Source organism: Physeter macrocephalus, chromosome 10 (genome assembly GCF_002837175.3).
Source record: "Physeter macrocephalus isolate SW-GA chromosome 10, ASM283717v5, whole genome shotgun sequence".
Lineage (NCBI taxonomy): Eukaryota > Metazoa > Chordata > Mammalia > Artiodactyla > Physeteridae > Physeter > Physeter macrocephalus.
This window is the reverse complement of record NC_041223.1, coordinates 808,435-833,311: the sequence shown is the minus strand read 5'-3', so window position 1 is coordinate 833,311 and position 24,877 is coordinate 808,435. Positions and strand designations below refer to the sequence as shown.

At 43.8% G+C, this 24,877-nt stretch overlaps 1 long non-coding RNA gene across 1 annotated transcript; it reads right to left on the bottom strand.

Moving 5' to 3' along the window:
- Positions 1–646: 646 nt before the first annotated feature.
- LOC114487017 (uncharacterized) lies at positions 647–23,568 on the bottom strand. The gene is made up of 3 exons (XR_003681582.2): positions 23,490–23,568; positions 13,687–13,813; positions 647–4,114 (listed from the first exon to the last, which is right to left on the bottom strand). It is a non-coding gene; the product is annotated as an uncharacterized lncRNA (long non-coding RNA).
- Positions 23,569–24,877: the final 1,309 nt, after the last annotated feature.

Here is a 24,877-nt window from a genome sequence, read left to right as displayed (position 1 = left end):
AACCACAGTCTACATGAGCTCACCCTAGTGGCAACTAGTTCTTTCTCCTATTCCATGTATTTATATAATTTTCCCCATATTAACTTCTCCAAAGATAATAAGAAAGTTACTGCCACACACACACAAATCGCATTCTCATCAAATGTTTGAATATCTTTACCAAAAATAAGTGTACTTCTTTTTCCTAAATATTCCAGTTCTGCCATTAAAGTAGATAACCACTAAGGAAAAACAGAGGACTATCAACACACATAGGTCCCCATGCAGGGAGTGTGCCCCCGAGAGTGACCAGGGCTCGTCTTTCCGACTAGGGAACAATGAACACTATGATAGCCATAAGGTGCTGGCATCTTCCCCAAATGCAGAAGACGTAACCATTCCACTGAAGCACCCACAGTATGTGCTGTGATTCCTGAAACAAGTACAGGGTAACAAAGACAGAATCTCGATCAAGACACAATTGAGTGTCTGTGCCGGTTGCCAGGAGGAATAAAAAATGAAAAACACGTGATCCCTACCCTCCAAGAGTTTAATATCTATTGGGGTAGATTTAAACAAGTATATAAATTATTATACAGCAAACCACAATATAAATACCTTAAAGAAAACGAAAACATTCTTCAAAGTAGCACTTTTAGACAAATATATGTTCCTCAAGTTATTAGGGAAGAAAAAAGTACATGGATATGCTTCCTGCTAAGAAAAGCAGAGATGTGAGATTCAAAAGTAAAATAACAGAAAGGCCACTAGAATAACCCAGGTGGTGCAGTCAGAGCCACAACCATCAGGCTGAACTCATGTCTCACTTACTCCAGAGACTGATGGATACGCAGAGAAGAAGTGCAAATATGTTACACGTGTGATGGATCTAACATAGGAGCCAGTGTGCCTGTACCATCACTACACACTCACCCGTCTCCTCTCTGTCAGCCAAGATGACTTAGAGGCAGTGGCGCCTCACCAGCCACAACACCCACCCAGTGCCCAGACCTTGGTGTCTAAACTCCATTCTCCATGAAAAGCCACCAGGGCTCCTTGGAGAAATGACTGATTCTAAGACTGACTGCAGCAGGAATTGTACAGGATGAGTCTGGAGCTTCTTATAATGTCAGAAGGTAAAGACGGAGCAGGTCAAAGGGACCCAGGAGCCAACTGAAGGAGCCCCCAGTGATCAAAGCTGAGACAGTTTGAACAACAAAATAAAGTCGTGTTGGATCATAATCCAGAGCATAAAATAAATACCCACCAGTCCACGCTGATATAAACACACGATGGAATAAACAAAGGGGGGAGAGTAGACCAACCCATGCACAAGAATTCCAAGTAACTTATGAAGATGCTCCCAAGCGTGGGCTGTGCACAGTGACCCCCTTCCAAAGAGGACAGTGTGGGGAGGGGACAGGAGACGCCTGGCAAACTCCAGAGGGTGAGACCTGCTCATCGTATGGCTTCACGAGCCGATGCGTGTTGAATGTGAGCCTCCTGCTCCCAAGCACCTCCTCCCACTTCTTGATGATTCAACAGTGAAGCAAACCTGACTCATTCCAGCTTTGGGGGAGAGAGAAGGAGGCAGACACCGTTCAGGAAATGACGTGTTTATGAAAATATACACAAATGCACCTATTTTATTATCGATGTGGGTGTTAGATTTCATTACTACATAGAGCATTTTCTTATACCAGCTTCCACTAAAATCAGTTCCGGAATCATGTTCTGACTTAAATAATTTTTTAAAAAGAGCCTGGAATGATCTTCTGGCCTGTTCCCATGGAAAGGAATCAGGGCCACCGAGCTGGACAGTTGGCTTTGCTGAGCCCACAAATGACTGGGCTCTGAGGACTGGGAACAACTTCTTCTTGCTCACGTGGTCATGTAGCTGTGAGGTGAGTGGCAGGTGACCCACAAGACCGGCTGGAGGACCAGCCTCGGGACAGAAGCACGTCCTTCTGCTTCTACGAGCCCATGCCTTGTCAGACCTCCCCTGGGGCTGACACTCTTCCACACGCAGGGCAAGGACCCCAGAAGGTCACAGGATGTGGCCCAATCATGAAGCCCCTTAGAGGGAGGCCCCACGAGTCACATGGCAGTGGGTAGAAATGAACCTGCTACAGACTCTGAAAATCAAGAAGGTTTGGTTTTACCCTATGATAAACAGCTAGTTATCCAAAGGTTTAGAACAGGATATAGTAAAAGCAGAGATTAAAGAGAATTTAATCTAGAAGCTGTTTGCAGGGAAAAGATGAAACCATGCATGGAAAGCACCCCTGTGTCTTATGCACCAAAAGAGGCACAGACACTTCTCAAAATATTTTAAGGGACAACATCTGACTAGCTAAACCTGATACCTTTGACTACTCAAAAATTTATGAATTCACGTGACTGTTTTCACCGAGGCTAAGGAAACAGTCAGTGAGACTCAGGGTGGCTCCATGGCCAGAGCAGGATGAAGAAAACCCAGTGGGACCCTCTTCCTCCTCAATTCCCCCTCCTCAAAATTGGAAGAAGATGGAAAACTCTGTCCTGAGAAAACTTTCATGCTAATTTTAAAGTATATAATTAACAAAATATATTTATTTAGAACTCCAAATAAGAGTCAACTGTTATTGCGTTAAAACATGGAAATTACATACATTAGCTCACTGGGGGGAAGATAATTATTATTCTAGCTCTCAAGGTCTCATTCATGTCTTATTCTCGGGCTGGGGGGAGACACTGCCCTATATATCACGGGTCAAAAATGTTACCCAGGGAGCTGTTCTAAAGATCTAACACAGACTGAAAAATGTTTACATATGGAACCCAACCCACTAAAATTTTTCATGTACGTTGTGAAATGTTCTCTTGAATCAATCCTGCCATCCTCTCTCTCCCTGTCCCTCTCACTTGCTTGTTGAAGGAATATGTAGTATTTATTGTGCACACATGTTTAGAGAGAGATCCACCTGCATGAGGAAACTAGGTGTCAATCTGCAGCCAGGAGCTGGCTTCTGTCCCACGTCCGGGCGCCCTGTGTGGGGAGCAGAGGCTGCCGAGGCCAGTGCACCGTGCGTCCGCCAACGGGACTGGACTTCATCCAAGGCCCATCACCCATGGAAATACTCACCTGGTGGGGGAGGCTGGCTTTGGTCCGTATTCATTTGGATTTTCTTTGTTGTTATTTTTGGGGTGGAATTTCTCCCTGAGCTGAGGGATTATGGCAGTTGGGAGAATATTGGCTAAGTTGTTTTGTTTTCCACTCATATTCTTATTAAGAAATACATTGGCTTTAAAGTATTAAACTTGGACTGACTTTGTTCTTCTGCTACTTTGGTCCTTTGAGACAATAACAGGGCAAACTATACTCCAAACTTCACTTCTGAATCCTTTATTGTCTCCATCTCAGACATACCTTCGCAAACTAGTGGAAGGGTGATCTGGCACATCTGAGTCAGGGAGCTGAGCGGCCTCTGACACAGCTGTGCCAGGACCCCGGACCCCAGACACCACCCCTCCCACCAGGGCTCCCGTAACAAGTATTGCCGAGTAGCAAGACCTCACCAAGGGGTGGCTCTGCTTGTTTTCCAAGTCTGGGCTTCATTCTTCACTCAGCTGGTTGTTATTACTGCCTTTGCAGTAGCAGTGAGAGATTAACCGTGGCCAAGTGTCTGAATTTTGACACAGACTCAGCCAAAATTCAATCTGCCACGTCCAAAAGGAGGTGAGAGGAGTGGAAGGAGATGTGGTTTCCACGCTGCTCGTGTCTCTACCGTTTTGAGATGGAACGTTTAAAAAATCCCCAAGGTAATGTGCGTTTAATTAAAGTAGCATCAGTGAAACTTAGAGGTGATATTTGTTTTTCCAATTCATTTTTATGCTGCAAGAGAAAGAGGAAGTCAGCTCAGAGTAAGTTAATGAAGAATCTGGGAAAGGAAAGTCCCTGGGGTGGAGTCTCCAACAGCCGCGTCAAAGCCAACCTGGGTCCAGCTTGGGAGTCGTGGCTGGGTCACTAGTCCACCAGGTTTCAGATGAACAAAGCAATGAAAATGAAGGCTGTGCTTTGTACCCACGGCAAGCCAGGAAGGCAGTTCTTCCAGGGGGACGCTGTTGGCTGTGGTTCCTGGGAACCCAGTGACTCCTGCAAAGGCAAACACGCAAGTGGTTGCTGGAAACAAGGGGAGATGCAGGGTCCCTCCGCAGAAGCTGCTGGTCACAGGGACTGTTAATCCATGGCCCCTCCACATTCAATATGAACACACCACATTCAACTGAACTGCTCCACTTTATTAGTGTAGCTTTGACACTTTCTGTTGTAACAAACAACACTGTAATGATCAGTAGTGCACAAATATGCACCAATCTACTGTATGTTTCAAAAGGCTTCTGCCCTTCATGACAAACAAAGTTCCCTGAACTGCTTTCTTCCTGAAAACAAGTAAAATGTTGAATGCAATTTTAGAATTATCTTCTTGAATGGCATTGCTGAGCTCACAAGGAAGTAAGGAGCCCTCCATGGCCCAAGATTATGCACAGGTGAGTCCATGGGCCAAGGCCAGCCATGGCTTTGGCCACCTGACAAGCCTGGTGACCTGTCCAACTCCTGTAACTGCTGCTCCACAGGCCCCTGGAGCCAGACACCTCCTCACGGTGGGAAGGAGGCTTCAGAGGGCCACAAACGACTGCGGAGGAGGGAAGTCACCTCCCACAAGGACTGAGCCAGGGGCCAGGCTCTCACTACCTCCAGACACTTCAGTCAGGAGCTCCTTCAGGGCGACCCCAGGCTATGGGTCACACTTTGTCCTCACTGACCCATTTTTCATTTTTAAAATCTCGTTGTTCTATCAGTTGCCAAGAGAGGAGTATTAAAATCTTACCCTGGTTATGGAATCATCTCTTTCAGTTTTTCATTGGGTCAGTTTTGCTTCATGTATTGGAGTATTTCTCAACAGGCACCTTTATAATTATTGACTTCCTGATGAAGAGAAGCTCGTTCTACCACAACACAAACTCCCTTTATCTCTGGCAATACTCGCCATGTAGAAGTTTATTTTCTCAGATATGAATACACTTTACTCCAATGACTTATTCTTAACATTTGCATGATTTACCTTTTCCCACCATTTCCTTTCAAACTCTCCTTGTCTTCTTATTAAAAGTTTGTCTCTTGTAGGCAGCATATAGCTTGGACTTGCTTTTAATCCATCCTGACAATCTCTGCCTCTTATCTGCAGTGTGTAGACCATTAACATTTAATGTAATTACTGATAAGATTTAGCTCAGTCTACCATTTACTATCTGTTTCTGTTTTTCCCCTCTGGTTTTTGTTTTTTATTTTACACACACACACACACACACACACACACACACACACACACACACATCTTTCATAAATACGTCTTTCATAATTCTTCTGGATCCATGGAATGCAGAGGAAGAAAAATAAGTATTAAGTTTCTCACAACTGTGTTTTGGGCCATCTCTTCTTGTAACCTCTTCAGTTTTTGTTCCATAGAAATTTATTCCATGTTATTTGGTGCAGGAAGATCTAGAGATGTTAAAAGTGCTCTTAATTTTTGTGATTTTAATAAGCATGGGATCCCAGGTTTTGTGAGGCTTGAAAGTTATATAATCTGGGAACCTCTTTAAGAAAATTATGCACATAAAAAAATAACATAAATTAAACATTTTAAATATGACAGCTACCACAAGCATCACACAATCTGGAAAAAAACTTTTTTTTTTTTTTTCAATTTAAGGGCACAGTACACCTCTACACAACTCTAACTACATTTTCTGGCCAATTATGGTCTTATCTTTTCTTCCTAAGTCTTCATATCATTACACTGGGTAAATCAGCAGAGTGCATGGTTAGAGCATTTTTTGAAGTCATCCCAGCATTGGGACAGAAGTGACTGTGACTCCACTAACCCTAATCAAATGCACCCCTGACCCCACTTCCCCAGAGCCTGACTCACTGCAGCAACCCCTGCATCCTGCCATGGTGGGAAACACAGGTGAGGGAAGTTGGGCTGGAAAGAGGCATGGTCTTTGCTGACTGCAGGCAATACCTTTTGAAAATTTCACAACACGTGATGATACGGGCATGCCACTGAGGACCCACCAGGTCCAGGGAAGAGCCTTAAAGCCTCAGCATCGTTTGCTTCTCAGTAAATCCACTTCTGATAATGAATGAAATAAAACAACTAGCATGTCCTGTGCTTCTTCCCCAGTCCTTCCCCAGGACTCCTCCAAGGCACCAGCATCTCCAAGTCTCCCCACAGGGTTGCATTTCCTGGCAACATCAGGTACCAGCAGACACTGGGAGGAACATTCACAGTTTTAAAGAGATTGTTTAAATCAAAAACTCTCCCTTCATTTACTTGATCATTCATGCAACACTGTTCTCCAATCTCTACTCCAGTTGCCAGAGACACGGCTGCAAATAAAACAGACAGGGTTCTTGCCCTGGTGGGTTTACAGTGTTGGGGAGTGAAGCAATTATTTTAAATAATCACTTACACAGCTTTTCACACTATTAGAAATTATTTTAGATACTGTCATTATTAAAACATCAGTCTAAGATTGGCTGAAAAAGCAAAGCTCAATTAATGTTCCATTTCTAAGAGGTGTACCTAAAACAAAGCAACTCATAAAGGTTAAGATTTTTAAAAAAGCACCAAATGATACAAGCAAAAAGAGAAGGGGCTGCTCACATTAATACTGTATGAAGTGTAAACCAAGGTATGATTAGTAAATATACCAGATAAAATTGTTTCTAATACAAATGAGTTAGACGCTGGCAAACTCAAGTCTACACCAACAGGATATGAATGTCTCCTTTCTGTTCAAGTCAGTACTGAAATAATCTCCCTCTTGCATCAACAACTAGAGAAATTGTCCAATTTCCAGGGTCTAGCACATGTTGAATATTCTGCCAGACTGAGGCAGGGCCTTTACCATTTCCTACATCCAATTTTCAAACTTGGAGCAGAAAAAAATAATGCTTCAAGTACAGGAGGCCGTAGATAATAATTGTGTTAAAATACATAAGTGCAGCAGCCTCCAGGCCTCCTGGGGCCCGCTGGTCTCATTCCCCGTCTCCCCACCACATACAGGCTTAGCAGTGCCCACAGGTGCTGCGTCCTCCAAGCTGTGTCCTCCAGTGGGTGGTAAGATGGTGGTTCCTGGTGGGCTGGCATCTCGGGACAAGGACACAGGCTTCCTGCTGCTTCTGAGAAGAGCTGGCCTCTGCGGGTGGACCTCACATGTAGGTGGGTAACAGAGAGAGGACCTGACCCCAGCCCACCCCTTCCTGGATGTGCTGCCCTTTGTTTTAGAGGGTGAAGAAGAGGTTTAAGATTTTTAAGAATTTGAATCCAAACACATCTGCCCCATTATTACTGGAACTTGCTCAAAGAATCTTATAAAATGTTGACGGCTATTTTGTTTTACAGCACATTTTTTAGTTTTTGGTGTTTTCTTTTCTGTTCCTTGAATCTTTAAACAGGAATTTGGAAGAGAACCTATAAGAAAACAGCCAGATGCAATCTTAAGCTAAAAGTTCTAATTAGAATTTTAAGAGCACTTAAGGATTTTACTCATTAGAGTAATTCCATGGTAAATCATTTAGAAAAGCAAAGCAACCTTTCATAAAGCAAATAACAACCCTTCACACATCCATTCCATAAATGTTTCTTTTTATATTTTTAAGAGGCACTGTCCACCCTCGATTCCTGATTCAGATTCCATGTGATTTAAAATAATTGGGGTTTATTTTGTCACCCCACGCTGGCTGTGTGATGACCTCATTTATAACCGGCTCCATTTGAAAAACACGAGTAGCGCTGGTTAATGGTGTGGGAGAGACTGCTCCAGGGAGTGGGGCAGGGCAGGTAAGACTCAGGCCTAAGACGTCTCCTTAATGGTGTATTTCGCCAACAGAAACATCCGCCAAGATGACAGCTGCCCTTAAGAAAGGCCCTCCTGGGGAGTGGGGGCCGAGCCGTCTGGCGAAGGGAGTCACAGACCACATGAACTGGCAGAGTGCGGGCTGTGGGTCCCAGCCCTGGCCATGCAGCTGTCACAGCGCAGGAGGGAGGAGAGGGTCACAGAGAGCCCCGAGGGGTGGCCCAGTCCCATGAAAAGCCTGCAGTCAAGAGGCCAAGGGGGAGGGTCCCAGAGGAGACCCTGCGGACAGGAGGAGGTGGGAGATGCTGACAGCACACCCAGGGCTGCAGGCACCCTCAGTCCCTTGGCCGCCTTCATAGCAAACATGGAAAGCCAGGGTTGGAAACTAGCTCTAGTGTAGACAAAGGCTGGGCCAGAGAGCGTCTGAATTACAGTAACACAGTGATTCCCTGCAGGAGCTCAGTCACCATCATGTCCCCCACCCCACCCCAGCCCCCGGGGCCAGGACTCACTGTGCTTACACGGCCACCAGCAATAGTATTCGCCCAACAGTTCTTGTACATTCTAATCACTTTACCATTTTTTGGCATGATGAACGAGACACACAACTACTCAGAACAAACAGCTGTTTCCTGTCCTGGGGTCACCCCGCGCTGGGGCCTCTACCTGAGACCTGGGCTTCCACCCAGCCTCCAGGTCTCGGCTTGAACGTAAACGTCCTCCCAGAGGCCTTTGCCAAAGGCGAAGGACCTCCGTGGTCCTTCGTGGCCAGAACTTCTGGCTGTTTAGACCTCACCCCTTCCTTGCTTCCTCCCTCATGAGACCTTGAGCTGCTGAGGGCAGGACAGCCACACCCCCATTATAACCCAGAGGGTGTTCAAGACCCTGATGCGAGGTGGGTCTGCAGGTGTGTGTTGAGAAATGAGGGCTGAGGGGAGAAGGCCCAGCGTGTTACTTGGGAGATGAAAGGTGAAGAGACACAGGTGCTCCAGGGGGACAGAAGGACAGATGCCCGGTTGGTACCCTTTGAAGGGAGGTTCAAGGAACAGCAGAGAAAAGCATCCTCCGGGCAGGAGCCAGCACAGAGCTGCCCTGGTCTGTGAGGCACTTGATAAAGGGCAGATAGAGCTTCATATTCAGAAAAAATATGACTAGCTTGACAGAAAACTGCTTTCAACCATTTTTTGTAAAATAACTCAACATGCGCTAAAGCACGGTAACCAACCCAGTAACCTAACTAATGCTACTGTCATGTCAGAGCTTCTGGCAAAGGAAGGAAAGGAGTTTCTCTGAGCCCCTTCACATCTCATTTGAAAGGAAGCCTACAGAACAGCCCCCCGCTGGCCCTCCAGGGAGGAGCTGGGATCCCCGCAGCCATGCACGCGGGAGGCTTGGCAAAATCGGAAACTCCTGGGAAACATTAGTGATGTTCATGGAAGGAGCCACTGTATTTCCAGCAGTGGAAACTGGGCTTTTAATTTAATACATATCTGGGTCCCTAAAGCGCCCAGGAAGATCACTGGGGCTTAATATATGTGTTTTTAGTGACTTTAAAGTTTTATAATATCACTACCTTGTTTGTTCATAAACCCGTGAAAGAAGGAAGAAACACCATTTTTCACCCACCAGTGTATCCCTGCACCTGGCACAGTGCCTAAAAAATCGTAGGCACTCAAATATTGTTGAAAAATAAAATGAGCGTATGAATAAATATCATAGAAAACTCTGCATTACCCCATCTAGTTGATAGAAATAAGCATCAGTGAACAAATATTACCTCCTAAGAGAAGCAGAGTAGGCCAGTGCCCAGGGTGCAGGCACACCTGGAGGGTCTGCCTGCCCATCCCCCACCCCCAGCCCTGCGGAGGGTGGGACCCAGCTCCCCACCTGCTGCACCGCCAGCCACAGCTGACTCGTCTGGGGCCGTGCCACTGGCCCAGGCTGTCACAATTGAAAACTATGGCCGTGGGTGGCTACATCCAGCTGGGAGGTCGTGAAGACTCAGGTAATTCTTTGAGGCTCACGTGCAGGAGAAATGAGAGACACTGCAGGGCAGGACATAGGGGACAGAGGGCCCGCCTCGTTCAGACAGCTTCCCAGCTCCTAGAGCTCATCCTTCACCACACGCAGCGAGAGCCATTCTGAGGTTCTGCAGGGTTCCTGTTCTGAGTATCTGCAATAGACTTCTGGATCTTTATGCAAAATCTTATTTTTCTTAAAATAGCTAAGAGAGTGTGTTTCTTTTTCTTGTAATGAAATAACCCCGAGTAAAATGCAAGGAATAGCATCCAATCTAGTTACCTAACTACTCCCCACATCAGTTCCTTTGGTTTTCTTCTTCAATGAAATGGAAAGAGATATCAAACTAAATAACAATTGACTATTGGCCTTTTGAATTTTATTTTGTAGCCAAATTGCATTAATAGATCAAAATTTATAGGAAAATATAACCCCTAATCTAAATTCTAAAGACTAACTATAAACTGTCAACAAGGTTATATGTTTCTTCCATTTTCCTTCTATAAAATATGCACAAACTTTTCCCATTTTGTTAACTGCTGTGTCCCCAGCCCCTCCAGCGATGTCTCGATCCAGCCACAGTGCTGGATCTGGGGCAACAATGCTTGATCTGGGGCAACAGTGCTCTGATGGTTTTTTGGTATGTGAACCAATTTAGTCGCTATTTTGCTTAAGACATTTTGCAATAGGTTTTTGGAATATGTGACCAAAAAGATACCAATTATACTAATAATTGGTTTTTTCTTTAAGTGTATTAGTCCCTTAAACCATGTAGAAAACAAAAAGTACAGTTATAAGCTGTTGTTACAATAATACAAGCTTTTATAACTGCCCATGTATTTACCTTTATTTCTCCACACAATTTTGAATTACTGACTAGTTTCCTTTCATTTCATCTTGCAGGACTCACATGAACACTTCTTGCAGGGCAAATAGTGGTCTCAAACTCCCTAGCTTTTGTTTATCTGGGGATGTCTTAATTTCTCCCTCACTTTTGAAGGACAGTTTTGCTGGATACAGGATTCTTGGTTGACAGTTCTTCTTTTAGCACTTTGAACAGATCAGCCCAGTCTTCTGGCCTCAAAGTTTCTGATGAGAAATCTGTCGATAGCCTTAATGAGGGTTCCTCGTGACAGATTTCATCTACCAGGTACTTTCTGCTCTGCCAATTTCCCCAAATCCTCTATCTTAAGTAATCAAACACAACAGTTTTGGTGCGAGAGCCAGGACTCCAGCTGGTCTCTTGGTGAAGAGGCTCTCAGATGTGATTTCCACTCTCATGTGCCCAGGGTTGTGGATCTCACGAAAAGCCTTACTCTGCTTCTGTGTAGAAAGAGGCATTTGGTCCCTAGTATCACTCATCTTGAGAAAAGGTAAAGTCGGAAACCTTTGAGGAATTCTGAGCTATTGTGTGTCTTGACAGCAAGTAAGTTAATTACAGCTGACTAATAGAGCCAAGATTTAATTCTGGAGATTTATGTTGCCTGAGATCACAAAAATAGGAAAACAATTTTAAATACAAAAGGACAAACACTCCATCCATGCCATTCTAAGCAGGAAAGTATGAACAAGATAAGAAGATAAGCCAGTATGGAAGGCTTAGAATCCACATCAAGTATAAGTTTTTAGACCAGGGACCTGCCATATACCATCTGTGCTCACCAATAACCCACTGAAGACAAAGATTCCATTTTGGCATACATCAGAAAAAAATGGTGGAGTCACTGCTCTGTCTCAAATATAAGACCTCCTTGAAATACCTTTTCAACACCATGGCATCTTCTACTTTTGATCACCCAAGCCTCAGGCATGCGGTGTTACAAGACTAGGGTGCTGATGTGTAGGTCAGAACGGCAGGAAGAGTTGACACATTCTTAGTTTAGAGACAAGAACTTAGGTCATTAAAAATGAATGTGGTTAAAAGAATAAATGCAAATTTTCAGAACTAACAAAACTACATAAAATCCTCACAAAACTACCAAAGCAGCAATTGACAGACAACATCATACCTTGGAGAGTTAGAGTGATTTGTGTCAGATGCAATGTCAGCAGTAAATACTGAACTGATTTTGCTGTTTGCTGTACTGTCAGTAACAGACTCAAGGACTTAATTCAAACACACACTGTCCAGAGACCACACGTGGGTTCTCTGTTGAGCATCTGCTTCTTGACATCATATCATTTTGTAAAGCCACAAAGTGAGCCAAAGGAAGGACTGACACTAAGAAAAGTGGGAAAATAAATAAATAAAGGATCCTAGAAATAAAACATAATCGTAACTGAGAAGAAAGGGCTGGAATCCAGATAGAGTAAAATACAAAATTGATGCATTATATTTAAAAGAAAAGTCAAAATACCTTTATGAAATCATCCATTACCTACATTCATAGTGGAAAAATACAATAATGATCAATTTTTAACCACTTAGTATATGTAGGGCTCTGTGATAGGCACACAATGAAGCAAGTTTGGGTCAAAAATCAAGGGAGCAATTATTAAGTAAATAATCATTTTTAAAACGGCAAAGGAAATGTTCAGTAAAAACTGTAAGCCAATATCTCTATGTGTTTTAATAATTCTCTTCAGTAGCATAGTGACCAACAACACTTAAATTAATTCAACATGTTTAGTAAAATAAACTCTCTATTTGAAAATAATTTGGAAATTTTACTGTGTGAATTACTGTCTCTGATCTTAGTGAAATAATATCTTTCCTTTTTTTTTTCTTCCATCCTCTTTGATACCTTCTCCCATGTTCCCCCTACTTGAAAATCCACCCCAATTATGTTTTCTATACATCTGTAAGTAGTTATCCATTAAAAGCATCATCGAAACCATTCCCCGAAGGATGAATTCTAGTCACTTCCACAAACATGCCTCTGTGAGTGCCCTTGTACATGTCCCCTGTAGACCTGCTCTGGGATGTGGATCAGGGTCATGAAGGCTGAGTCACAGAGTAGGAGCTGGCATGTTCTGTGCACTTTCCAGAAAGCTGAACCACGGTTGCTCTCATTAATGGTGATGAAACTTACCATAATTTAATAGCTTCATCAGCCCACATTTCTAGTCTCTTAATTTGTAAAACAAGAGGAGTAGACAAAATGACCTCAAATTTCACAAACGTGATAAATTTACACTTATTTTTAAAATAAAATTGATATCACAGAATTTGAATTACTATGTACTGTGTTTACCTCTCAGCTATATCACATTAATGAGATATATTTGAATAAGCATTCATATATGGAGAATATATTTATTTATTTATTTATTTATAAACACACACATACACACACACACAGTTGACCCTTGAACAACACAGGAGCCTCGGGGCGCCTCTGTGCAGTCTAAAATCTGCATATAACAGTATAACGTATAGTCGGCCCTCTGTATACATGGTTCCTTCCTATCCATGGTTCTTCATCCACAAATCCAACCAAACATATCATTGATTTATACTTACCTTTGAAAAAAAACATGTATAAATGGACCTGCACAGTTCAAACCGTGTTATTCAAGGGTCAACTGTATATATATATATATATATATATATATAGTTCTGTATATATACAGTTTCTCATATATATATATATATATATATATATGAGAAAACTCTGAGCACTGAGAGCAGTGGTATAAGCCAGGGTAGTTAATGGTAGGTGGTGTAAGGAGCAACTATATCTTATAGGTATCTACGTTATATCTTAGTGGTTTAGTAACATAAAGGTTTATTTCTCCCTTGCAACACAGTTGACTAGGTGGGGGTTGGGAAACTTTACTCACAGGTCATACTTCGCTGACCCTGGATTGGGCGACAGGTAATTCACCTGGGTTCTACACCAAGTGGCGACTCTGGAATGTTGACCCTTCTATCATATGGTTCCACCATCTCTGAATCCTTTTCTTTCTTCTGTGCATGGGGCAGAGAGAAGTAGAAAGATTGTGTGGGGCATTTATTGCCAGGCCTGGAATTGGCAAATATTGCTCCCACCCACATACCATTGGACAAATTTGTCTCATCGTCCCAATTTCACTGCAGGGAGGCTGAGAAATATAGTTCTTCTGTGTGCTCAGAAATTGGAAATAGTTTGGTAAGCACCTTGCCAGTTTCTATCCTAGCAGTTCTCCATGGTGTCAAAACATGCTATGCTCTTTTTTCCAAGTATTTGGAGACGCTCACAATGTTAGAATTCAGTTAATAGTCTCCTTGATCATTACTTTCTTGTTTCCATCATAAATTTCCCAAGAGTCTTCATACTACACCAAGCTCATGGAAGCCCATAGAGTGCCAAACCTCACACCAGTCAGAATAGCCATCATCAAAAAGTCTACAAATAATAAATTCTGGGGAGGGTGTGGAGAAAAGGGAACCCTCCTACACTGCTGGTGGGAATGTAAATTGGTGCAGCCACTATGGAGAACAGTATGGAGGTTCCGCAAAAAACTGAAAATAGAGTTACCATATGATCCTGCAATCCCACTCCTGGGCATATATCCAGAGAAAAACATAGTTTAAAAGGATACATGCCCCCCCAGTGTTCATGCAGCACTATGCACAATAGCCAAGACATGGAAGCAACTTAAATGTCCATCAGCAGATGAATGGATAAAGAAGATGTGGTACATATATACAATGGGCTATTACTCAGCCATAAAAAAAGAATGAAATAATGCTATTTGCAGCAACATGGATGAACCTGGAGATCACCATACTAAGTGAAGTAAGTCAGACAGAGAAAGACAAATATCATATGATATCACTTATATGCAGAATCTTAAAAATATGATACAAATGAACTTATTTACAAAACAGAAACAGACTAACAGATTTAGAGAACGAACTTACGGTTACCAGTGGGGGAAGGGTGGAGGGGAGGAATAGATTGGGAGTTTGAAATTGACAGGTACACACTGCTATATTTAAAATAGATAACCAACAAGGACCTACTGTAAAAAAAATTCATTCATTCATTCATTAAATAAACATATACATATAAAAAAAGATGTTGTCCATATATACAATGGAATATTACTCAGGCATAAAAAAGAACAAAAACAATGCTATTTGCAGCAACATGGATGGACCTAGAGATTGTCATACTGAGTGAAGTAAGTCAGACAGAGAAAGACAAATATCATTATATGTGGGACCTAAAAAATGATACAAATGAACTTATTTCTAAAACAGAAATACAGTCACAGATGTAGAAAACAAACTTATAGTTACCAGGGGGAAAGAAGGGGGGAAGGATAAAGTGGGAGATTGGGATTGACATGTACACACTACTATGTATAAAATAGATAACTAACAAGAACCTACTGTATAGCACAGGGAACTCTCCTGTAATGACCTATATGGGAAAAGAATCTAAAAAAAGCACGGATATATGTATATGCATAACTGATTCACTTTGCTGTACACCTGAAACTAACACAACATTGTAACTCAACTATACTCCAATAAAAGTTTTTTTAAAAAAATAAGATGAACCCAAAGAGACCCACACCAAGACAAATTATATTAAAATGCCAAGTTAAAGACAATGAGACAATCTTAAAAACAGCAAGAGAAAAACAACTTGTTATGTACAAGGAAAACCCCATAAGACTATCAGCATATTTTTTAGCTGAAGTTCTGCAGTCCAAAATGGAGTGCCACAATATAGCCAAATTGCTGGGGGTGGAGGGGACTTCCACCCCAGAATACTCTTCCCAGAAAAGTTATTCAGAATTAAAGGAAAGGTAAAGAGTTTTCCAAAGGAGCAAAAGTTATGAAGTTCATATCTACCAAACCATTCTTATAAGAAATGGTAAAGGGACTTCTTTAAGCTGAAAAGAAAGGGTACTAACTAATAACAAGAAAACACATGAAGCTAGTGTAAAGGTTGAAATTAAAAAGTAGTAAAAATACCTATCATTACAGCAATAAGTTAAGGGATACAAAAGATTTAAATGTGTAAAATGTAACATCAAAAAACACATAAAACATGGGGAAGGGAGAGTAAATATCTTGAGCTTTATAATGTGATCAAACTTAAGTAGCTATCAACCTAAAATAGACTGTTATAGATATAAGTTGTTATATCTGTAAGCCTCATGGTAACCAAAAACAAGAACCTATAGTAAATACACAAAAGATAAAGGGATATAAGCATACTGCTAAAGAAAGTCATCAAACCACAAAGAAAAAGAGCAAGAGAAGAAGAAAGAAATAGAAGAAACAAAAACAAGAAACTACAAAAACAGCCAGAAAACAATGAACAAAATGGCAATAAGCATATACCTATCATTAATTACTTTAAATGTAAATTGACCAAATTTTCCAATGAAAAGACATAGAGTGGCTAAATGGATAAAAGCACAAGACCCGTCTATATGCTGCCTATAGGAAATTCACTTTTGATATAAAGACATACACAGACTGAAAGTGAGGGGAGAGAAAAAGTGTTTCATGTAAATGGAAATGAAAAGAGAGTATAAGTAGCTATACTTATATCAGGCAAAATATAGTTTAAAATAAAGACTATAATAAGAGACTAAGAAGGGTGTTACATAATGATAAAAGTTGTCATGATAGCCTGTAAGTTTCCTTCCACTTGTAATCATCCAGCTCCTGTGATTCTGGTCCCATTTTTCTTCAGCAGGAATAAGATCACGTGCAGAGAGCCTTCAGTGGCTGCGTGCTCCTGTGCACCTGCTGCATTAAGAATCTCACTCTGCATCTACTGAGATGATCCTATAAGGGGTTAATAACCAAAATTTATAAAGAACTCATACAACTCAACAACAGAAAAAACAAACAACCCAATTAAAAAATGGGCAGAGGAGCTGAACAGACATTTTTCCAATGAGGATGTATAGACGGCCAACAGGCACATGAATAGATGCTCAACATCACTGATCAATATCACTAAATCAAAACCACAATGAGCGATCACCTTACACCTCTCAGAATGGCTATTATCAAAAAGAAAATAGACAGTAAGTGTTGGTGAGGGTGTGGAGAACAGGGAAGACTCGTGCACTGTTGGTGGGAATGTAAATCGGTGCAGCCACTATAAAGAATAGTATGGAGGTTCCTCAACAATTAAAAGTAGAACTACCATATGATCCAGCAATCCCACTTCTGGGTATTTAACGAAAGAAAACAAAAACACATATATTGTAAAGATATTTGCACCCCCATGTTTATCGCAGCATTATTTACAATAGCCAAGTAATGGAAACAACTTATGTGTCCGTTGATGGACACACAGATAAATGTTTGTGTATATATATATATATATATATACACACACACACAAAGAAATATTACTCAGCCATAAAAAAGAAGGAAATCTTGCCATTCATAACAACATGGATGGACCTGGAGATGATCATACTAAGTGAAGTACGTCAGACAGAGAAAGACAAATACTGTAGGATTTCACTTACATGTGGAATCTAAAAAAAAAGGCTCACAGATGCAGATGCAGAGAATAGACTGGTGGTTATCAGAGGAAGGTGGTGCAGATGGGAGAGATGGGTGAAAAGGGGTCAGAAGAACTAGCTCATACGTGGACACTGTTTGGTTCTGATAGAGTTAGGGGACGGGATGAAGAGGTTAGCACAGCACTTGCATTTCAGATGATTTCCTCAACCAAATACAAGGCAAAACTACAGAAAAAACAAAAAGTAAAAGAAAATTCTAAGTTGTTAGAATGTTATACATGACGATCAATTTTTTTTAACTTTTCATTTTATGCTGGAGTAGAGCCGATTAACAGTGTTGTGATAGTCTCAAGTGCACAGCAAAGCGACTCAGCCATACATATACATGTATCCATTTTCCCCCAGACTCCCTTCCCATATATGTGATGATTATTGAAAAAATATTTCTCATCATTAATACACTTGAAAATGTAGAATGCCAAGATTACAAATGACGGGTTTTAAAATATTAAATGAAATCTCAATAATTGGTTATAAAGTAATAAGGCAAATTTATTCATATTGCCATTACTGCCAGAGCAACTGGCAGTATTATATACCTACCACATGTTACCCAGTCCCTCCGTGGAGTAGCAGTGAGTCCCCAGACCTGATTTATTAAAAGTAAACCACAGACCGGATTATTCAGTTCTTTGAGGGGGAACCTGAAGGCTGACCGTATACTCCCCAAAGTGAAATAAAATGGCTGTCGGCTGGGTAAGCAAATGTTAACTCTGGAGCCATTGCAGTCTGTAAAAACTAAATTTTTGGACAAATACATAGTTTTGTGCACCCAGTGGAAGGAAAAAAGAGGGCTGATTAGGCTGTAGAAGTTGAAGGCAGTTTTTCAAGGACTGGCTAAGAAAGGCTAAGTTTAGTGATGCATGATGTAAGAAATACAGTCTTTCACAAGGATAAACGTAAGCAGGGTTACACGTTACTGGCAACTAATAAGAACTATGACAGCACAAAGGATGGAATCAATTAGGCCCATTGTGGAAATGTGAGCATCTTACAGCCAAATCACCCTAGATTCAAAATCACAAAAAGATATTTTCCTTCAGGAGATCACGGCTATGTGGGCACATTTCAAACTGCTTAAATAAATACAACGTGGCCAAATGTTCCCAGGTTCCACAGCTGTAAGGAGAAAACCTTAAATGCCAGTAAATGCTAGCTTCAGTGGAAACGGATCCTTTTAAAATGAAAATCCCTTTACTGTAGGAAAATTGTCTTTGATGGATGCCACATTATTCATCTTTCCGTGGAGTTTGGGAAAAGTTCTGACCTGGAATTCAAACAAAGAGGGCAACACGAAAGCCCACTCCGTGTCTTGGGCATCTTGCCCTCTCGCCCCTGGGTTGGTTTCTTTATAGGGTTTTGAAAGTGCTAAGTTCTTTTTGCTATTTTTACCTACTAGGGAACCTAGTAATCACTAGGAAGGGGGCCAAGGAGGAATTGCAGGTGGGGTGTGGGAGAGGGCACAAGTCAAGTCAGAATGGATTTTCCACGGAGCAGATGCCTTTCCCCTGTGCACCACAAATTCTGTACCTAACACATAGTTATGAGGATTCAAAAAATGGCTTCTGGAAATCCAACCTTCTGAAGGGCAGAAACGGGTCAGGAAGGAGCAGAGGTCCTGGGTCCCCAGGCCGAGGTGACCACCTTTCCACCCCTGTGAACTGGGCCTCCTCTGACCTCAAGGGCCCGGACTGGACAGCAGGTAAGTCCAGGCGCTGGGGTGGAGGGGCCAGCCCCCTACAGCCCATGTTTCTAGGGTTGGGATCCCTCTGTAACCTGTGGTCCTTTCTCTCCCGCACATGGATCCGAGGAGCTGAGCCGTTGGAGCCTGACCCCGCGTCTGTCCAGATGCCTTTGGGGCAAGAGGAGGCCACGGAGGGAGCAGGGTCTCACCTAAGGCTCAGCTCAGGCCCCACCGCTGACAAAAAGCCACCTCTTTGAACTGGGGGGGAAAAGGTGTCCCCACACGGAGGAGTCACCAGCCTGCTGCTCCCTTAGACCCGCCCGCCTCTCTGGGACCCTCCCCCTCTCTGGGACCCTCCCCCCTCTCTGGGACCCTCCCCCTCTCTGGGACCCTCCCCCTTCTCTATTTCTGCTCTAGTGGGTGGTCTGGGTTCAGGACTGGGGCAGGCGCTCCATTTGCTTGCTTGGCTGGGGGCCCAGTAGCAAAGCAGGGAAGACCCACGCGGAACACCTGCTGAGACAGGAGAGAGGGACACAGACAGTTCAACCAGTTCTTGTGGGTCAACGGGAGGCACAAAGAGGGAGCCGGGTTCCTGGGGAAGGTCTCGGGCAGGAGACCGGATGGGTCAGGAGGAGGGGTTGGTGTCTCCCAGCAGACAGGATGCAACAAGTGCACCAGGCAGAGCAAGGGCCAGGGTCACTGCGGTGGAGGCGACGGAGCCCCGGGGGAGACGAGGCCGTGGCCGAGACCAGCCCTGTGACCCAGGTGCCCAGAGAAGGCAAGTGTGGGGATGGGCCTGTGCCCATCACGGGGAGCAGACACAGGGACAGATGCCCTGAAGAGCCCTTGATTCCCAGGAGCCCCCCGGACCTCAGCGCCTGGACACTGCAGGTCTCCACACACGAGTGTTGGGGGTGGGGGTGGGGTGGAGCCCTGATGCCCTTTGGAGCTGGGTCTCAGAGGATGAGGTGTCTGATGAGAATCTGTGCCCCAAGCCCCTGAGTCTGTGAGGACTCCGCCCGCCACTGTGCCAGGGCAGAGTAGAGGTGCAGTCAGGAGGCCCAGCCGGAATCCTGCACACATAGCACAGCCCAACCAGGAGGAGGAGGCCAATGGCAGTGCCTTAGGTCCATGGGGTTTGAAGGTCCAGAATCGGGACCAGGGACCTGCTGTGTCCTGAAGTGAAGGAAGAACCCTACTCCTCAGCTCCCCAGACGATGAGCTGTGAGACCCCTGAAGAATCCTGAGAGGCCTGGCCACACACAAGGACCGCCAGGGGGCTCCCTCCCACCACCAGGAGGGGCACAGCCTGGCCTGAGCGCCCACCATGGCCTCTGGGGAAGCCGGAGCTGCAACCTCCCCTCCCGCTCCATGAGGTCCGGCCCTGGGGTGCCTTGCTGTTGACAGGGTGTGAGTTAGAGCCCGCCGTTGATGCTCCCTCCTTTCCTGGACACTACCCCCATCTCCCTCAGATGTCCAGCCACCATCCCTGGGATCTGTGACTTGTGTCCTCCATGCCCTTGCACCGTGGAATGTCATTCTTGGGAATTTTGAAAAACCTAGAAAGGATGCTCGATTTGAGGAAAAGGAGTCCGTAAAAGAGAGTGAGAAACAGGAAGGTGGCAGGGGGACCAAGAGTCCTGTACTGTCAGACAAGGCAGGAAAATATTTAAAGGCAGACGGAGAAGTAACGGGGCCAAAGTTACAGGGAGTAAGTTAGAGTCTGAAGAATCCACTGGATTCGGCAATTAGGAGACCCGGTGAGCTTTGCCAAAGCAGTTTCAGAGACACTGCAAAGCATCGTCCAGGCTCACACGTGTTCAAGAATGGACACAAAACACTTACAAGACAGAGGACCAGCACCCATCATATGCAAAGAGCGTTTACAAATAAAAAAGAAAAGTGAACACTCCAACAGAAAAATGGAGGGAAAATAAAAACATGAGCAGGATATTGACAAAAGAGGAAACGTGAAAGACCACGATAGTAGCCCCATGGCAGGTATGCCATGACCCCTCTAACAGGTGAGGAAACAGGCACAGAGTGGTGTAATGACTAACCATGGTTTTTGTGTGGATTAAATGAAGCAACACCTAGGAAGTGCTTAGAGCAGGGGGCCCCAAGCCCCGGGCCGCACAGCAGGAGGTGAGCAGCAGATGAGCGAGCTAAGCTTCACCTGCCGCTCCCCATCGCTCGCATTACCGCCTGAGCCATCCCCCCCCCCACGACCCCGTCCATGGAAAAATTGTCTCCCATGAAACCGGTCCCTATTGCCAAAAATGTTGGGGACCGCTGGCTTAGAGTTTCACCACCTGACGTGTTGTATGCACACAAAAACCCTTTATTTATTCACTCAGTTACTACCACTGAGTCCCAGGACGCCTGTGTGCCCTGGGTCACACTTGGACTCACGTACTGCACATGGGTCTTCCCTCTGGGGCTCGGCGCCGTCTGGCTCCTGGCCTCTGACACGGGCCTCCCAGAGGAGGGATCACACACTCTGTCGGTGAATGAACCTGCTTCTTCCACACAACATGGTATTGACCGGTGGGGGTCACCCCCTGGTTGTGGTTACCACACTGCACTTTTCTCTGCCTGACTACGCACCACGTATCCATCCATCCCCTCAGTTACAGGCATCGGGTTGTCACCAGTCGGAGTCTGTTATGAAGAAAGTTGCTATGAACATTCTCGTCCGTGTCTTTTGTGGACCCGTTTACTCATTTCTCGTAGTCATACTTAGGAATGCAATTGTGGGATCATAGGATGGGCATATTGTAAATTTAGTAATTATGGATGAAGAATGTTCCCAGTGAAGGTTGAACCACTTTCTATTGCCACAGTGAAGGGTGGGAGGTGCTGCCACATCCCTGCCAGGAAGCAGGATTTTCAGTCTCCTGGGTCTCAGACACTCTGGTGAGTGTGAGTTCTCCTTCGTTGTGGGCTTAATTCACATTTTCTCAATAACCAGTGATCTTGACCACCTCCTCGTGCTCAGAGGCTTTGGGGATCCTCTTCTGTGAAATTCCTCTGCAATCAACTCTCAGATTTTAAATTGGCTTGTTTTTTGCTGATCGAGCTGTAGGGATTCTTTACTGTGGATACAAATGAAGGGCTCCCATGTTTTCACTTTCTTAATGCTGTCACCTGATGAATAGACGTCCTTAATTTTGATGATGCCCAGTTTTTAAATTATTTTTATATTTTTAATTATTTTTAGTATTTTTGTGTCCTCCTAAGAAATATTTGTCTCCTGAAGACCATGAAGATATTTACAAGAAGAATTTCTAGAAGAAGGTGGTTAAATTTGACTTGACAACGATGGGAGGAAGCAGTGGGGGACAAAATGAGTAAGGCGTCTTCTTTTCACTTTACTTATTTACTTTCTCACTCTTCCAATTAATTAAACACAGAAGGAAATATTGGTCTAAAAGATAACCACACTCCTAAACACTCTTAAAAACAAGAGTGTTTAGGAGAACACAGATTTTGCACAGGGGAAGGGGGCCAAGGGAATTAAAAGCAGAATCTCTCTCATCAAGGAAAGAGAAGTACCCTGCAAATAAAAATTCCCGGGAAAACAGACTGTCTCCATGCCCAGGATGCCAATTTTAAGGAAATGATTTACACAGGCCTTATTTAAAAAATGCTCAATCAAAGGACATGAGTTCAAGTGACTTCTCCAGCCTGGCATAAACAACCACGCCTCCCGCCAAGGAAGCTCGGCCAGCCCAGGCTGTGACATTCCGATGTGGACGAGTCATGGTGATCAGCCCAGCTTCAGGATTTATACCAAATTCTGCCTCTGGACTTTCTTTTCTCTCCAAATCCCGGAGAATGCATTCTACTATGATTTTTTTGTTGTAAAAGGAATGACTTGGATTTCTGGTGAGGAAAATCTGAACAGACAGTTAATGTTACTAAAAAGTTTCTGCTCTAATCACAGCCCACATTCCAGGGCAGAGAGAGCGAGTGATTGTTCTTTTCATTAAATCAAAATCAAACTGTCCCTGTTGTCAGATCCTTCCTCACCAAAAACCAAAGATAAATGTATGAAGAGATCTTAGGGCATTTTAATATTGTCTTTGGGGAGATGCAAGGCACTTCGAATCAAAACTGCTTTTTTTCTTTTTTCTTATTTTTCACTAATAGCATTTATTAGAAAAACACTTCAGAAAAGGAAGTCTATGACATTAAAACATCTTTTTAAATATTAAAAACGCATACTATCGATGCATCCCCACCTTTTAAATTAAAAAAAAAGATTATTTTTTTCATATCATGTTAGATTACAACAAAGATGTAATTGTAAGATGTTCTTAACCTCCCTCTTTCCTGCTGTCACTTCTCACCGATGTCCCCACTTTTTACGATTAGGACTTTCTTCTCACTCTTTTTCCGTTAAACAAACCTGGCTTTAATACTGCTGACTCTGTCACTCACTCGCGCGGCAGTAACTTGACCGAATCCCATGATGTGGCACATTCCCGAGTCTGTGTCTGTAGGCGAGTCACATGCTTCCTGACTGTGCTTCCCTAACCTTCACACGTCACTGGCCTGACCGTGAGTCGCGGCGTTGCTCTTCTGTCAAAGATGCCTCACTTCCCTTCCCATCTGGCGTCCCGATGTGCCAACAGGAAGACGGTCCCCGTTGGAGCCTGGCTGCTGCACCTAAGCCTCCTGGTTCTCCTCACCTGCTCATCAGAGTCACTGCTGTCTGCTCACCATCTCCTTCTCAGCCACAACCTCTGCCACCTTCCTGGATAAATCAGTGTCCACAGGGACAGGCAGCCCAAGCCCGGTCGCCTCAGCTGAGCTGGCCTGCCAGCCCCCAGCAGCACTCGGCCTCTCCTCTTCCAGACATGCGCGGTCCCTGGGGTCACCCAAAGTTTCACCTGTGTGGTCACAAGCTGAAGAGTTGGCTAACTGGTCACAACTTCCGTCCTTCCTCCCGAACTGACGGCTCCGGTTTCGTTGGCGCCTAAGAATGCTCACCATGGACAAGCTGTATAGTGAGGGCTCTCCAGAGAAGCAGAACCAATAGGAGGTTGATCTATCCATCTATCATCTATCCATCTATCATCTATCTATCTATCTATCTATCTATCTATCTATCTATCTATCTATCTATCCATCTATCTGTCTATCCACCTATCATCTATCCATCATCTATCATTTATCTATCATCTATTATCTATCAATCATCTATTTATCTATCATCTATCTATCCATCTATCCATCTATCTGTCTATCCAGAAAGATTTATTTTAAGGAATTGGCTCACAAGACTGTGAGGGCTGGCAGGTCTGAGATCTACGGGGAAGACCTGTGGACTAGAGACCCAGAGAGGTACTGATGCTCAAGGCTTGAGTCCTGGAAACTCAGGCAAGGTTTCCGTTTACCATCTGGAGGGAGGATCCCTCCTTCTTTGGTGGATCTCAGACTTTTTGCTTAGCGTCTTCAGCTTCTTGAAGAGGCCCACCCACCTTGTGCAGGGTCATCTGCTTGACTCAAAGTGGGCTGATTTAAATGCCAATCTCATATAACAATACCTTCACAGCTACCCCTAGATGGGGGCTTGACCGCACGCTGGACACCATGGCCCAGCCAAGTGGGCCCTAAAATTCACCATCACACCCATGCTGGGTTCTTGCCAGTTATCAATCCAGCCTAAAATCAAGGTCCTATCCCTCCTTCCAATGCCCTAAATAAGGTTTCCCCTGCCTTTCATCTCACCCACTTGGAGAAAATCCACCCCTAGGTGAACCCAACTATTCACTTTCCTTTTTGCCTGCATCT